The sequence below is a fragment of the Cryptomeria japonica genome, chromosome 11, assembly GCF_030272615.1.
Source record: "Cryptomeria japonica chromosome 11, Sugi_1.0, whole genome shotgun sequence".
NCBI classification, from domain to species: domain Eukaryota; kingdom Viridiplantae; phylum Streptophyta; class Pinopsida; order Cupressales; family Cupressaceae; genus Cryptomeria; species Cryptomeria japonica.
The window spans coordinates 723,022,648-723,028,265 of NC_081415.1; positions in this window are offsets into that span (position 1 = coordinate 723,022,648).

The window sequence follows — 5,618 nt, forward strand, 5'->3', positions numbered from 1 at the left end:
TACGATCTAGGCTTATCTTTCTACCTATCTCTCCCACTATTCACTCTCTACTCTCTTTCGCTCTCCCTTCCTCTCCCTACATACCTCCCCCCCCCCCAACTCCCTTCCCACCTATATTTTGTTGTACCCATCCTTCCCCACTCTCTCTCCCCTTTCTATCTCTACTTATATCTATATCCCTCTCCCTCTCTCTATACATATTTCTCCTCCTTCCCTACCTACCTCTATTTCACTACATACATTTCCCTCCCACCCTCTCCCTACCTCTCTACTTATTGATTTATCTCTAATCTCTATCTCCTCTCACTATTTTTCTCTTTCTCTCCTCTCTCTATCTATCCATCTATCTCCTCCTTTACTCTCTATATCTCTCCTCTACCTCTCTCTATCTACCTCTCCTTACATCTTTCTTTATATTATCTCTACTCACTCTCTTCCTCATTCACTCAATGCTAATATTTATCTCATATCACTCTCTCTATTGTTGTGGTGACTTAGTTGGCCTAGTTGATGTCCTAGAAATTTTCCTCCTTCCCCCACTGGAACATCCTTGATGTCTTACGATCAATATAGCTCAAGAGAGTCTTCAATTGGAAAAAAAAATTGAATGGAAAATCTCATATTCTTTAAAGATTTGGAGGCTTTTATTCTAGAACATTTCATTTTTTACATCATCATTAAATCCTAGGATATACCCGAAACTTTAAATCTTACATAAAAAGATGTGGATGTTCTAATAATAGATCTCACATAAATCCTAGGATGCACCCAAAACTTCAAAATCTCACATTAATCTCACAAGATGTGGATGTTCTGATCATAATAGATCGTTTGAAACTAACTCAACAAATTTACTTGCTAAGGACACCCTTGCTTTTGATTGTGTGAGTCATATTTATGTATCAAGATCCTCTTGTTATCTTTTTCCCACTCCACACCATTAAAGCCATTGCCAAACTTAAAAGACAAAGTTTTTCTATAGAGAGCTTCAAATTCTTGTGTTCCAATGAATCCACTAGTAGAACATAGAGAAATTTTATTTTCGAGGCATTCTTCAACTAATTTTTTCTAATATGTTTCTAAAGGACAAGTTAGAAGTGTCATGCTAGCTTGAATGGGTATGCAATAGGAATTTTTTTAGGTTCACATAAGTTGACTTCTTCTATACTGAGCTTGGCTTGGATGTCTTCTCAAATTTTTCTTAGCTATTGATAAGAGGGTATATTAATGTAGAGATATCTGAAGCAATATGATCTCATAAAGGGAGGAGCCCCACTCATACTCTTCACATGTTGAGGGAATGGAGTCAATTATCCCTTTATTCCAATTATTTCCCAAACAGTAATTTCACTTGACAATGCTTGGAAAAAAAACTACTTGAATTATGAAGCATAATCCAATGACTATTTATTGTGGAAGAAATTCATAAATACTAGGACATACTCCGTTGTCTGTGGTAATTCAATCTTTGTGGGGGAAAGCAAGTGTTACTGCACAACTATCAATGTCTCTTCTCACCTCTACCTAGTTGTTTGATTTAATTGGAAATATTTGTCTCCACATGTAGTAACAAAACTTGAGATTCAATTTCCCCTTTTCCATTGTTAAGAGACGGAGAATAAAGGGTTGATGGTTTAGCTTATAGGCTTTTAGGCCTACAACCTTTGTATAGGGTTTAGGGATAAGGTTATAGGGTATATGATTTAGGATTAAGAGTATAGGGTAAAAGGTTGAATGTATAGGCTTGAGGGTTTATTATATACCCTCTAAGGTCTAAGTTTGAGGGAAGGGGTTTAGGGTTTATGGTATAGTTAATAGGGTTTAGTGAATAGGGTTGAGGCTGTAGAGTTTATGGTTTATGTTATTGGGTGTTGATACTTCCCTCTCTCCACCTCTCCCTCTTCCCTTTATTACCCCCAACTCTCTCTCCCCCTCCCTATGACCTCTCTATTGGGTTTAGTGTTTAGGGCTTATGATAGAAGGTATAGGACCAATAGTGTTGACAATTAATTTTACAGTCTCAGAAACCTAGTTTTCAGGGATAAGATTTATGGTTGAGGGTATAGAGTTGGGATTTTAGGGTTCAATCTATTGGCTTTAGCATGTAGGGTTAATAATATAGGCTATCTAGGTGTAAAGGGCAAATTTTTGATTTAGCGATTTGCAACATAGAAGACAGAAACCACTAAATCAATTTTCACTTGGGACCTTCACATTCAAAAGAGTAAAGAGAATCCACTAGATTCAGTCAAAAACTAGATACGGACCGAATACCAAGTGGATTGATTAATTATTGTGGGGCTTTTCCTCTCTTTTGTAAGTTGAAATGCTGAATTAAGGTAAAGTGCCAGAAAATGAAGGTAAAACTGAGAAAAAAGTGAGCTATAGATGCGGGATTTTTTGCATGCACCTGGATCTGAGCAGTATAAGCCAAGTCAGATCTGATCTTCAAAAAAGCTCCTAAAAAGTTGGGACAATGGCGCATCACAACAGACCTCCAAACTTTTTGCATGCCGAAGGGGGATGATTCGTCTTTGTGAACAAATCTTATCATGAAGAGTACATCTTTGTACCTATTTCCTATAGATGAAAAGAAGGGGAAAAAGGTTGGGAATAGAGGCTTGCCTTAGGTCAAACCCCAGTTTTGGAATTAACGATAAAATTGAAATAAAGATAATTGAAATATCTGTAAGGAAAGATTCTCCTTTTGAGGGAGATGTCAAATTATGACTGAAAATTGAATGATGGTACCTCCTTGTGAAGTTTTGCTTGCCTCCACATGAAATTAGGGTTTCATGAAATAGGATGCGAATCTCCACTTCAATGCTTGAATCTTGACTTTATCGCTGCTCCAAGGCTTGAAGGAAGGCTGAAAATTCGCAATTGCTCTTGAATGCTTGATTTGTTGATTACTTGATGTCCTATGAGTGCTCTTGGATTTATTAGATGTTCAAATGAGATGGGAAATCCTCTTGATATACTTTCTCATTGGGTAATTGGCTAATTTTCTGACATGAGCTAACATGGAGAGGGGGATACCACTCAAATTTAAAATGCTACATTAGGTTTTGCGGGGCCCCAAACTATGGTGGATGATGGTGTGGCACCATGGTCCTGCCCTTTTTGGGGGTAGGCTTAAGGTGCTTGATTAGGTGCATTTTGTGTTTTATGGCATTTGTGATGCATATGAGCATAATCAAGTCTTCAATCAGGCCAAGGGGCACAAACACTAAGGTGAAGACCCAAATGTAGTGAAAATTACAAAGGGGGTGCAATTTTAGGATGCTACATTTATCCCCCACTTTAGCAAGAGTATGAAGTCAATCATACTCTTGGTAAAGTACAAATGGTTTACATTGAAAAAAATTCACCAAGTCATCAAGGAGGCAAGATACACCAAGCCCCCAATGGACTTTAGGATCTTACAACTTCATTGATGAGGTAAAAGGGAAGATCATGAGATAGTGAAAGAGAGAACCATGACTACAAACTAGTAAGGTCCTCTTAATATGAGTCATGAAAAGAAAAATACCAAAAGTTATAAATCAATTTAAGACAAAGTTCGCTAAGTAACTTTAAGTATCAAGATATGCAAGAGAGAGAATCATTGAGCAAAGTGTATGCCCTCACATTAAAGTGATTACGTATGGATCATCGGTAGAAATCATTTTAGGGTATGATACACCCCAAGAACATAAGCACATTATCACAATGATAAGCCCCCAAGAAGGTAAAAGTCAAAGGATAATGATCACAAAACATAAAACACGAGGTAGTTTCGCTTAACTTTGGAGTCAGTATGATTTTTATGATAACCAATGTATATCATGTATATATATATGCATAGAACTTTCCTCATCCCCCAAAGAAAGGAAACTGCCATGGAAGAAGGGAACATGTATCTTTTGAGTCAACATGGGAGAGACCAAAAGAGATCTCAATACTTTGCATCCTCCTCAAGTAGATAACACTAGGGACAACAAATAGAAGAATTCAGAGAGAAAAAGAAGAATATCACAAATAAGCAAGAGAGGAGAGGGAGAGAATCTATAATTCTAATGAAGCTAATCAAGCATGCCATCCACCCCCTATCTTATTGATCATTGTTTCAAGAAGGAGGAAAATATGCAAGAGGAGCGACATCGAGCATAGTAGATGGAGCTATCACAAGTTTCAAACAAGGAGCATGCTCTAATGATAGATCACTTTGTTTGTTACTATGAGCTAGGATTAATGCTTTTGAAATTTGTTTACACAAATCATTCTCAATATCAACATACTCATATTCATCATAAAAAAATATTAGGATGAACATTTTAATCATTAGCAATATTCTCACCTATTTCTTCATCAAGATTAAAAAAACAGGAGCTCTAATAGGAATAGAACTTGCACCATCATTTGTCTTAAGAATGTTACATCTTGGAGAATCGGGTTGAATGTCTTGATTAGGAGAATATTGAACAAATGGAATTATGTCAACAGTTGGTGTCTTGGGAGAATACATTATTTGAGAAGAAATTTCACGAGCTCTAGCATAACGTCTTTGTTGATGTTCTCTCGTACAACGGTTTCATTTAGTTTTAGACAAAGGTTGTGAAGGTTTAGGTTCATTGGGTATAGGCTTATTTTCTTCTTTGAAGGAAGGATGAATAGAGGAAGGTCTTTTAGGTTGAACAATAGGAAAGGTTTGTCACTTCCCTTTGTAAGATCTAGGAGGAAGAACCACACCATATAAAGGAGGAATAGGAGGTGTGGAAAGGAGACCGCATCCATCATGAGGAGGAGGAATAGATCTACCTTTAGGAGGAGTAATATGTTTATCCTTCAAAGAAGGAATAGACTGATGCTTAGGAGGAAACAAATTTGCATCCTTGGGAGGAAGAATGGACTCATGCTTAGGAGAAGGAATAGATTCTTCCTTAGGAAAAAGAATATCCCTATTAGGAGGAAGAAGAGGCACATGATCATTAGTCGAAGGAGGGTTAAGCGTTGGATTTCTAGGCTTACTCAAGGATAAAATTATCTCATTTTTCCATTTTTTATATGATTTAAAGAGAGCATCACTTCTAGGTTGAAGAGGCTGGAATTGTTTGGACCAAAAATAATCAAGAAAAACATCTTCATGCCTCACCATATGTTGATATATGCTATGATTAACAGTTTCGATTTTATCATTATGAGGAAATTTCAAACACTTATGAACAGTAGAAGTGATCTCTTTCATGGAAGAGAGCCAAGGATGTCCTAACTTGAGTCAAGGGATCACCTTATGAAAGTTTGGAATGTTCTAACATGAGTCATGGGATCACCTTTTCCATTATAAATCTCCATTTGAGGGAATTCAACATGTTTAGGAGGGACAACTTGGACAATGTCATTGGATAATGGGCTCGCTACATCAAATGTGCGCACATTATACTTAGATTGATTCATAGAAGCGATTTGTTGTTGCAAAGAAGACACTGTTTGGTAGCTTCGATAGAAGGATTGAAATTAGACATGTTGGATTGAGAGGGAGGGGTAATATTGTTGAATAAAGGAGGAGTAACATTGTTGAAGGATGTAGGAGCTTGAGAATAAGGAGGGATGTTGTTATATGAAGAGAGGGGTTGAGA